Here is a 12172-nt window from a genome sequence, read left to right as displayed (position 1 = left end):
AATACATCAAAATAACTAAGCACAACATTTTTTTTTCTTCTCCAATATTTCTTTAAATAATTGCAGTAGAATTTTTATTTAGTACAATGTTCGATGCAATATATTCTTTTTTAAAACAAAATGACAGTATACGATTCAATATAAAAATTAGAGCCTTCCTGTTTTAAAAAAAAAATGTATACATAGCACATTTTAGCTACCTCAGTTTCCAGAAGCATTTCAAAACGGTGACTTTGCACAGACGCACAACTACGAATAGTTCAGTAGAGGAAGTTACTCTAATTTTACTTTGCAGGGAACCACCAGCGTGCTACCATTGTGCTCTTCAAATCCAGTTGTACATTCAGCTTAAACCCAATTAGTACATTTGCTACTCAAAAATTTCATCAAGCTTACCTCTGTATTCTTCTTCAGCTTGGGTGAACAAGCCCAGCTAATATTGTATTAATTAGTGACCTCTGTTCCACTACTAGCGTGACAATGTTCTACGAGGCCGCACGAAACTCACTTTGTAAGCATAATTCTTTTATCATACTCATATATTTAATACGTTTCAGTGATTATGGGGGCGTTGCTCACGTATGGGTTTCGTTTTAAAATATTAATTTAAGTTAATTATTAAATATGATTTTAGGACAGTCGTGGTGTAAGATACAAGCGTGCACTGTAAATGGGATAGGTTGTAGGTTCCATTCCCGCTCGAGGAAATAAAATATTTAATGTTTTTATTTTTTAGCTCTGGTAATCTGGTAAGGCAAAGCACGGTGTTGAGTTTTCCAGAATTTGGTGGAAAAATGGGGAACAGGATGGAGTGTCTTAACGCTAGGTTTCCAGGTTCCCTCAGCTTACCCAGCTATGCGGAGTATAAAACGTGAAGATAAAAATAAGGTTATTTTTGTTCAATATTCAAATATTTTGAATGAATAAAAATAAGATAATTTACAAAAGGAATAAAACAAAATTTAGTTTTGAGTGCTTTAAATGCATATTAGGCTTGTACCTATACTTTCGACCCATATATATACAAATATATAGGTAATTATACCATAATTATGATATACTAGCAGACCCGCGAACTTCGTATCGCCTAACAGTCGATTTTTTTTTATTCTGCTATTAGCGATACCGGGTCAGCTAGTAAGATAAAAAAAATAAAAACTTAAATCATTTTTAATTCTTACAATATTCATTAAAAATTATAATAAAAATAACAATTTCCGATATCTTATTATGATGCCTACTTATTATATTTTATTTTATTTTTACTTATTCTAAATTCAGTTTCATTTTCATTGTAGTACTTTATGGTACACGTTATTTTTTGTTTGGTTATCTGGCGCGTAAACAAACAGAGCAGATGGTTTTCCAACACGGGAACAGGCAACATACAACAAGCCATGCGAGAAACATGAGTTTTCTATATTAATACCACTAACACTTAATAACTGCCCCTGGGATTTGTTTATAGTCATTGCGAAAGCAAGCCGTACTGGAAACTGTAGTCTTTTAAGCTCGAATGGTATGTCAGTCGAAATCATTGGGATGCCCCGCATCATCAAAAAGTCTTCTCCTTTATACTTTCCTTTTAATATGATTGCTTCTATTACGTTATTCATTATTTTTTTATCGCTAACCGTGTGCCGTTACAAAGTTTCAGTTGGTTAATATTTCGCAACATTATAACTACACATTCAAGCTTTAATTGAAGGTTGTGAGGCGGCAATCCTGGCAAATCAAGTGAATTTAAAAATTCCGGTGGATAGTTCACGACATCATGTTCATTAGTTGCCGTATCAACTGACTTATGTGTCCTTATTTTGCCAGGAATGCCATCTTGAAAATGTATGTTTAATTCATTTACATCAGTGTGTTTGGCAGCCAGTAAAGCTCTTTCGCTCAACCAATTATGGAATCAATAATCAGCAACATTTGGAAGCACTATATGAATGAGTTCATCTTTTGATTACGTTAACTGACAAAAACTATCAGGAAAGGTGATGCAGCCAGTCAGCGCATATATAGGAAGTTTGCTATTACCAATATCAATGACTTGTTTAGAGAATATGTCTCCAGATAGATCATTTTGCAATTGCATGACACGCATATTCTTGCTTAAATGTAATACCTTGACATGTTTCCACAATTTCGAGGACTTTAAACATCTCAGCAACTCAGCTTGCATTGAACGTGGGACAATTGGTAATCCTCCTCCTTATAATAAAATCATTGCGCCACCAAATTGATTGGCAAACTGAGTTTTTACAATAACCTTACAATATTGGCAAGCAGAGTTCATAGGTCCAATAGCAACACAGGTGTAGGCACTGCTGGCGTCAATTGATATATCGTAACAAAAAGCAGCTCGATTCAAATTTGCAACATTATCAGTCAACTATCGTGGTCACGTTCATTACAATTTTCACGTTCTGGGTACGATTAGATTCTTCTGGCTAAATTTGTCCACCGCCTTATAGAAGGCATTTTTTGTAAGTCACAAATACACAAAACTTTATTAATTTTATAAAATTTGTGGCTTTTAGATTTAGTAATATAGACGCACAATGAGACGTTTACATTTCAATTGACATCTTACCATAGAAATATTGACAAATATTGACATTAATAGACTGAGATCCCAGGGCCCCCAGACCTACATCATTTTAACAAAGCTGAAATTTTGAGGATTGATAGTCTAATATGTACTTAAGACTCTCTAACTTAAAAAACCTTCAGAGATAGTGCCAAATTAAAGCACACTTTCAGTTGCGTTAAAGAAGAAAGTCTCTTTTTTTTCATTTATTTATGTACCACACAAGAAAGAAAGTACAAAAACTTATGACAACAGAAAAAATGCGTACAATGGATAACTTATCTCTAATAGAGATCTCTACCAGAAACCCTTGAATGGATGAGGGGATGTTAAAAGAAATGATTCGGGTGCGGTATTTTAATATAATGTTAATAATAATAATAAACCTACATACAAATATACATAATATTAATCAATATTACTATACCTACATAAATATATACAATGACATAAAAGAGTTGAAACAGAAAAAGAAAATTAATAAAAAAAAGACAAAGCGACTACTAAAGATTCTAATTGAGATTAAGAAATGTTGTTTTAATTTGATTTTAATAGTATTTAGAGATGGATTGCCCGACAGTATAGAGTTAGGTAGTGAGTTCCATAAGCGCACTGCTTGAACTGTGAAGGATTTTTCATAGAAAGAGGTATTAAATATAGGGCACTCAAGCTTTCTTAGAGTTACACATGAGCGTACAGGTCTTTCACTTGGAAGTGTCAATTGAAAACGCTCCCTTAAGTAAGGAAGAGAGTTTTTATATATGTCTTAAAGTAAAAATGTATATTTCACATTCTTTCACGTGGACCTTTACTTCTGCCAGACGTCATAAAGGTTCTTTAAAATTGGGGCAAATTACATTAAAGTAAATCTAAAATTTATAATATATTATTTACGGACTATTTCAAGACCCCTCTAGCCCCAGACCCTAAGCAACCAGATCAATCCGATGGCTTTATCATTTTTCCAAAAAGAGATATACCGTTATTTTTCTCTACCTCTGAAAGGATCCCATTTTCAAGTTAGTGAGTAAGCATACTGTCTTAACTACATGTAAGACTAATAGTCCTCAAAATTTCACCTTTGCTAAAATGACGTCGGTCTGGCAGCTCTGGGTTCTTGGGCTATAATATTTATACGATACTAACGTCACTCAATTGTTTTGCCTTCCAGGAATCCAGCTACTAACATTTAAACTTTATAGTAGTGTATTAAAGTCCAAATTGACTTTTAAGTAGATATTATTATAGATTGACGAATCTTTTGTATGGGAATATAGAAAAGTCATGTTTTTGGACCTTTTCTGGTAAATTTTAATTTTTTTCTGTCCGTTAGAACCATCCTCGTACTTCAAGGAATATTATAAAAAAAGAATTACCGAAATCGGTTCAGCTGCTCTCGAGATTTGCGCTTAGCAACACATTCAGCGATTAATTTTTATAAAAAAGAAGATATTTCGTATATTGTTTTGATATTACAAAATTACTTTTGCCTCCTTCCAGAGTGAGGTAATGAAAATATTAAATATTTCATTTCTTCAAGTAGGAATCGAACTAAGAACCTGTCGTGTATACAGTCCGGTGCTTGTGCCACTGCGCCACAACGGGCCTCAAAATTATAAGATTTTTTTTTTATCTGTGATACACATATATGTTACCGATTTATGGATTTTCTTTTTAAATTTTATTTAATTTGTATATATTTATTAAAAATATTTACTTAAATTTATATCATTTGGTGTTGAACCATTTTAAATAATAATTATGGTATTACGTAAACGTCAAAACAAATTTTTATTACGTAGAATAATTTATTTTAAGACGACTGACGAATTATATGTTTAGCTACTTGGTGACTGGGGTTCCACATTGGATCCAATTTTTTTTTATGTCAACAGAAAATGCTCATCACGTTGAATAACTTTTCCTAATTCGTTGTATTGATATCTCTTATAGATTAGGCGGGCTGCTAGGGTTTCATATCAGGTATTCGGACTATCAAAATAAATTATAGCCTATATGTTGCCGAAGACTAATAGCTATGCAACAAAAGAAGTTTCATTTAAATCTGTCCAGTAGTTTTTGAGTTAAAGAGTCACAACAGACAGACAGACAAGAATTCCAAAAATCATATTTTTACCTTCTATTAGTTGTATTGAGTCCCCCTGAAGTGTTTTTTTTAGTTTATATTCAATGTACAGATTTTACCCCCTTTACAGTTTTATTATATATATTATATATATAGATATAGATTAACCGCGACCTTTCAAGCACTTCAGGCTTAGAGGTTATATTCTGTGGTTCAAAACGCTACGAGACCGCTTTGAGTGAGTCTCGTTCAGTGCCACGCGGTCACCGAGCGAGCGCGACCGTCTACGCCGTAGACGCGCTACGACAATCGTGTAACTTTGTTAACTTCGTAGACTCGTGATAAGTGTGTACATGTAGTTTAGTGTAATTATGAATAGTGTTTAATTCTATGATATAGTTAATTTGTAAGTGAATTTTGTTCATATTGCTTCTATTTAGTGGATTAAGGTGAGATTTTTCTTATTTCTATATTTATATTATAAAATATGTAGTGTCTAGTGTATGTAAATGTATTAATATGTATATAAAAATAGTTACCTTTAAGGCTATGTTAATTGATAAGTTTTTGGATTGGCTAGTGACCCAGTATATAAGATCAGTGGCAGAGGGTTCAATTTTAGTCCAAACATCTACATTTACGTGAACGATTCATTTATATGTTTAATTATTTTTAAATCATACAAATATATATATTTATCAGTTGACTGATTAATAATTGCGGTAATGGTTTTTATAATTTTCTTTTATACAGCTGTATCCTGCAGAGGAGGCCGAGGGAACCTTGCATTAAGATGCTTCGTTCCCTACTTTCCAACGAATTTTCGAGGAATTGCGTGTTGAGTAGCGGAACATAACGCTGCGCTTTACCTTGTTACCTAAGCGAAGAAATTAAAATATTAACAAATAATAATGCATTCCCCCGAGTGGGAACCGTTTACACGCTTGTGCCACTGCGGCACGACGGGCTCAAATCAAATTTTCTTATAGTATTTGAAATTTACAATTAAATAAAACAAAATTTAAGTATAGTTAATTAAACTAAATGCAGGAAAGACACTACATATAGAACTGTTCCGTTACTCACTGAGTGACTGACAGACAACGTCACTTCTGAAAATAAACGCAGAAACACGGATACGTATTTATGGCAAGAATTTAAAGGTCAAACGTAGTTGTGAAAGCGAACGAGTATAATAGAAAAATGGATTTCGAATTCAGATTTTAATTTTAACCTGCGACCAGAGAAAGAGAGAAAAAAGAAACCAATACTTACATTTAGTAAATGATCGTATGATCTATGCTCATGAAAAATGTATCTTTATTTTGAACTAAAAAACTTAGAAAGTTAATATAAAAATAGTAATTAAAATTAGGTGAGATATATTGCATTTTGCACCTGTGATGTAACTTGGGAGCATCCTCTATCTTTTGTATCAAGATTCGATTTTTATATTGAAAAATCATTGTTATTTCTATAAGAAAATTGATTTCTTTGCTTTTCTAGGGCTTTTGATATTTTATTACAGTGAGATCCACCATCCATTGATTGTATTATTGAATAATATTAGAAAACCTACCTAAATTATCTGAGTAATTTCTAACACTAGAAGCAATTAGTTGTCTTTTTGCATTATTTTTTTGAAGAGACAGCTTAGTATTGAGATACTTGACTCCCCAGTAGTCGCACAGTGCTGGAGGCATTGCATGTTGAAGTGGCGCAACTTAACGCCGGATTTTGTCTCGACTATAGAGTGAAGAAATTAAAATATGTATATAAATACGAGTGGGGATCGAACCTACAACCGTTTACAGTCACACGCTAGCTGGCGCCACCATTGGCCTCGAAAATGGTTTTAATTTACAAAGAGTACTTGAAAAGCTAATTACTAAAATGGAGGAATGTCACAAATTCCAACATAAAGTAACAAGTTAAATTAGTATACAATTATGCTGGAGTAAAAAATGAATTTCAGACATGTATTGTACTGTAGCTGATAAGATCTGGAGCGGGAGTCACGTAACGTACAGCTACGCTTCACGTGCCTGCATTTTTGTATAAAACTCTAAAATAACAATGTAGAAGTTGTTTCTTCGCTTTGTAAGCATTATCCTAGTATTTTCATATTCGTTTAATGTTATATACGAAAAGATATTCGTATTCTAGATGATTTTTGTATTTAAATTTGTGATATTTTAAAACAGCTTCACGCTGTATCCCTAGCAGGGTATATTTGGAATTGCGGGTTAGCATTCTTTAAGAAAGAACAACTACCCACATATTTTACTTCTAAGAAAGTCATATAAAACATGAACATATAACACATTTATTGTTTTAGAAGCTTCTAAGATGTCAAAATTTAAAATATTTAAAACACTTTCCTTAAGATATTCATACACATTCTGAGTTCGTGCAGTGACACATTTGCATCGTACGAGAATAATATGCAGCGAGAAGGCCACAACTGAATATAGAACAGTCGCTAGTGGTGTTTTGGTAGAGCATAATAGAGTTTGGTCTTAAAAATATAATATTGACATTGACTATAACTTGACATGCAATGCATAAGTAATGCTAAGAATATATACGTTTAAAATATATATTTATAGTATTAAAATTTATAGTATTTCTTTGGATAAGTTAGATATTTGTTTCATAAAAATATTATTTTTAGTATTGTCTTTTAATTGTTATAAATTCTTAAGCATATTTCTTAGTATACTCGTATATATGATTCAAATAATATATATTTTTTAAAAACATTTAAATATATAGCTTCACTCTGTACCGTTGAAGTGACAGAGGAGACTTGGCAACCTAGTGTTAAGACACTCCGTTTCCATTACAATTCATCCGTTCTCCATTTTTCGCTCGAGAGAAGAAATGAAAATATTTCATTTCCTTGAGTAGGAATCGAATCCACAACCTGGCTCGCCTCTAGAAAAACAATTAATTTCAAAATTTTCGATCTTACGTAGTTCGTAGATTAAAACGGTAATGTTATAACATTACTTCGTCGGCAGCTTGCCAATTAGCATAGCTGCTAGTAGCTCGATGTGCGCTTGAATTTGTATGTGCTCAATAGATCATGAATACTGAACTTGCATTCGGAATAATTTGACATAAACTTATACTTCTCTTATATATTGAGGTAACTTTTTTATTTGTGCACTCGTTGAAATAAAATAAACACTAAATGTTAAGTGAAGGTAAAACGGTTAAACAAAAATTGGCTTCGTTTTTGCAATGAGCCTGAACAAACGTACAGACAAATAGATAAAAAATTTAAAAACCATTGTTTTTGGTTCTATTACATTAAATCCTCAAATAACATTTTTTTTCTTATATATTTTTCATATACAGACACCTATCCTTTACGATTTTACTATAAGTAGATACCGAGAATTAATATAGTCATAATATTTTTTTATTTTGCATCAGTAGTTCCTGAGATAAGTGCGTTGAAATATGCAAACTTGTTTGCTTTAAAACATTAAATAAAAATAAGGATTTGAATATTACATTAAAAAAATAGATAACAACATTACATACATACATAAATCACTTGAAAAATGTTAACAGTAGAAAACCGAAGACAAAATACTAAACTTATCCATACAAAAAAACAAACATATTTCCGTATATAAATATCAATTTCGATTAGAAAGCCACTTCGATAAGAGACAGTCCATTCCAATCATTTAAATAAATATTATATGTTCTTTAGAATACGTATTTCACTCGCACAATCTCGGTTAGATTTCTTTTTCTACGTATATTCGATTTCTAAGAAAATCAATTTGAAACGGCAGCGGTCGCGTGACAGTATACGTTATTAATGGATTTTAAATTGCCCTTTTATAATACTTCCGTTAACGCCTTGTGTGTCGGCGCTTTTATATTCTTATATGGAAGGTGAAGTTTTTGCACATTTTCTGGTGAAGGAATGTTCTACGATGCTATAATAGTAGCAGGGTAGACAGAGGAAACCTGGAAACTATGAGTGTATATAGCTACAAGCGCCTAAAAAGATATTAGTGGCAAATATTGATTTTCTACATATAAGTTATTAAAATTATAATTCAATTAATTAACAAATTGTTCTTGTTGTAACTTTCCTATAGGTTTTATATTAGGCGTTAGTTATTTATCAGTGTTTAAAGGTGTCCGTTCGGTAATGAATAATGTTATTTCCAATTTTATTACCAGTAAAATGTAAAGAAATCAGCTTTATAATTTAACGAAAGTTAAACTATTTTTTGTACCTTCTTTACCTAAAAACTGCCAAAATAACCATCACCCAAAGTCCATTTTCCCTATTAGTACTTACCGATGTTGGGTATATGTGCATAGGCAGTTTCAGGTTTTATAATGTAACGAAGATCTGGTTGCTTTCGGATCTCTCTCTCTCTCTCTCTCTATTACTTATAATATTTCCAATATGAATATGCCATTTTCATTTACGCAATGCCAAAATGATTGATATATTAGCATTATTTCAGCAAATAGAGTTGCTTTATCTTTAAAATAAATCTATCCATCTAAATTTCCCGCAGGAGTCATCGACAACTTTTACATATTCCATATTCATAATATTTCAAGAAAAATTATAAACATATTTCATGTACATATTACAAGTACTGTTATATTTTTATTTCTATATTATTCATTTTATAGGATAAATTTGTTCTTCGTCTGTCCGTCTGTACTAAAAGTATTTATGCATTGTTTTTGCTAACATTTTTTAAGTTTAAAACTTAAGTTTTTCAACTTTTGTACTTTGCCTACAATTTTGAAATTAGTACGAAGCTTCAATGGGCATAGCAACTCGCACTTAACCGATTGTTTTAACAAAACTGAAATAAATACCTAAAAACAAAATCTTGTTTTTAAGAACGTGATCTATGACTAAATGTCTAACCCAATTTATGTTTTCACAACTTTTCATTTCATTTCATTTCATGTCATCCTTTGTTTCAAAACCATCATCTTTAATTGGTTGTATTCTATAAAAGTAATTTGCTCTCCTTATTTAAAGAGCGAACGATATTTACGTTTTGCGGTTTGGCGACGTCTTGGAAAATTGTCTAAAATTTGATTAATTACGAGATACACCCTCAAATTTGTCATTTATTGTATTAATAAAATTTCTTAGAAGATAACATTGCTTTTGAAGGAAAACGGTAAAAACGGTATTCGGTTTAATAAAGCTCCTTACTTTCTTTTTCAACTTGTTATGATTCCTAACAAGAATTTCACAATTGAGGTTAATTAAAGTTTGAGTGTTTTGTTTATAATTGAATTGTATTGTAAATTTGCAAAAGATTTTCTTAATTGAAATATTTTATTATTAGAAATCAGAAGTGAAATATATTTAAAAAAACGTTAATAAAGTACAAAACACCTGTTAACACATCAGAAGTGGATACATTTACAAATTAATATTATCGACGATCTTTAAATGAGGTGATGAGGCTCATGGAGCAGTGCCTGGGACTCGCGACCACAGGTGTAGGCTTAAGGGTACCCTTTCCGATATATCAACACTCGCCTTCACTGCTCCAGCCCAATGTAATTATAAATAGGTGTTAACCACTTTTTAAATTAAATAATTAATCAAATAAATAATTGTCCAAATAATCGAGTCCGCCAACATTATAATAAAAAAACTTTTTATATTAAAAAATAATCTATTATTGTAAGATTTATATAGTTAATTCCATTAACATTTGTATAGTAGAAAATAATAATAAAGTTTTTCCAATTGAAAAAGTAAATTGTAATGGTTTTTCAAATTGGTTTATAATATTGCAGTAACTCTAGTGCAATCAAATTAAGGTCACTACGTGACTACGACTGGCGACAAATTTAGGAAGCTTTCACACTATAATACCTCATGGCTCGTTCTGAGTCTGCTAAAAATATCTTGATATTAGAAACAATGAGAGTATTTACTCTATTCGGTGAAGTTCCGGTCAATATTTTTCATACATGAAATAGGATCGGATCTAGAATGAAACGTGACTGGCAGTATAGTGTGAATTCTTCCTTACTTGTGGTATCGATCAAAGTGACTTGAGAAAAGGGTTATTAAATATATATATTGTATATGTATGATTCTTCAAATAATAAATTTGAAAAGAAAATATGAGCTTATTTTATACTGTAACCATTTTTGGTTTATTCTTAAACTTTTTAACTACTACTCTTTATATCTATCTACCTATACTTACTAAATAAAAGGTTAGTGAAAGAATTTTTTTTCCAGCATAGCTATAGTTTAAATAAAAATATAAACTAAAATTATCAATATTTTTTTCTTAAATACTCTTAAATATTCTTATAGTACAAGCGGGCGAAGCCGCGGGGAGGTCGCTAGTGATATAAAGTGAGCAAAAGATTATTACTAGATTACGTAATATAATGTACTCGTAGTTTAAGGCTCTATAAGTCCCATACTGCCATACTAACAAAACTCGTAAAGATAATTTTTATGACCGCACTAAATAACTATTCTGAAACTAAAGTACCGTGCAAGTAATAAAATGTAAATAGCTGAAGTGTTAAGAGAAATCTGTGCGAGTTTTGGAAAATTAGTTTCTTTTTTATTTCAGCAGCTGTCAAATGCTGTAGGTACATTAACAATAACCATAAAACTTATTAAAATGTATAATATAGTTTTATTATCTTTTGAAATACTGAACATAATATGTAAATAATAACAAATTAGTTATATATTTTTTATTAATTTCCTTGCGATATTCATTCTTGGGGAAGGAAAATACAAAAAAACATATACGGGACTTGAATTCGCGCTTATTTGAAAGGAATCGAGTCTGCTTCAGAAATTAATATATTTTATTATAGAAATTTTCAACGACAACAAATACAAACAACAAACAACAAATCTTTCAACGACAGTCTAACATACAATAACTATTTAAGAGCAAAATTTTTATTATAATGTTAGTACAAAAATATTTTCATTAGATATATACATATTTTTGCAACGAAGAAAAAACATTAGGGACAAATACAATTTAATGCTAGCAAATAGACCAGTCAACGGTAACGTAAAATGAAAAAGAAATGAATATTTCTGCACGAGCGAGCCAGGCTATAACCAATTCTAACGTTACGAACCTATTGTACGTCCTTTTCTTTGTATGTATGAACATTGTATAGTAATTATTATAATTTTCCTCCTAAATGTGAAACGAAAACCCAATTCAAAATGTAAAATGAAAATATTAGACATTGTTGTTTTAAAGGTATGGATATATTCAACAAGAGGCCGTCGGCCGTAACGCAACGGTTGTGGATTCGACCCCCATTCGAGTGAACGAATTGTTATTTATTAATATTTTCATATCTTAGCTCTGGCACCAAAGGTAAAAGCCAGGCGTTGAGTTTTTCCACGCAAAATACAATGCCTTGATAATTTCCCTCTGGTTACCTTGCCATATGCGAGAGCTGTCGTAGGCAGTCCGACTCAC

General features: G+C 31.3%; 1 protein-coding gene across 4 annotated transcripts in view; it reads left to right on the top strand.

Moving 5' to 3' along the window:
* Positions 1-12172, top strand: part of Sol1 (CUB domain-containing protein Sol1) — a 255522-nt gene that overhangs the window by 47647 nt on the left and 195703 nt on the right. Inside the window, exon 1 of one of the 4 annotated variants that reach the window (XM_085208013.1) lies at positions 4929-5125. The exons of the other annotated variants lie outside the window; for them this stretch is intronic. The gene's annotated coding sequence lies outside the window, so the exon portion shown is untranslated. Of the gene's footprint in view, positions 1-4928; positions 5126-12172 lie in introns of those variants that run through there. 4 annotated transcript variants of the gene reach the window in all.

Source organism: Heliconius melpomene, chromosome 3 (genome assembly GCF_056956725.1).
Source record: "Heliconius melpomene rosina isolate 202511_hmr_F chromosome 3, ASM5695672v1, whole genome shotgun sequence".
Classification (NCBI taxonomy): Eukaryota; Metazoa; Arthropoda; class Insecta; order Lepidoptera; family Nymphalidae; genus Heliconius; species Heliconius melpomene.
This window is presented reverse-complemented; position numbering and strand designations above follow the sequence as displayed.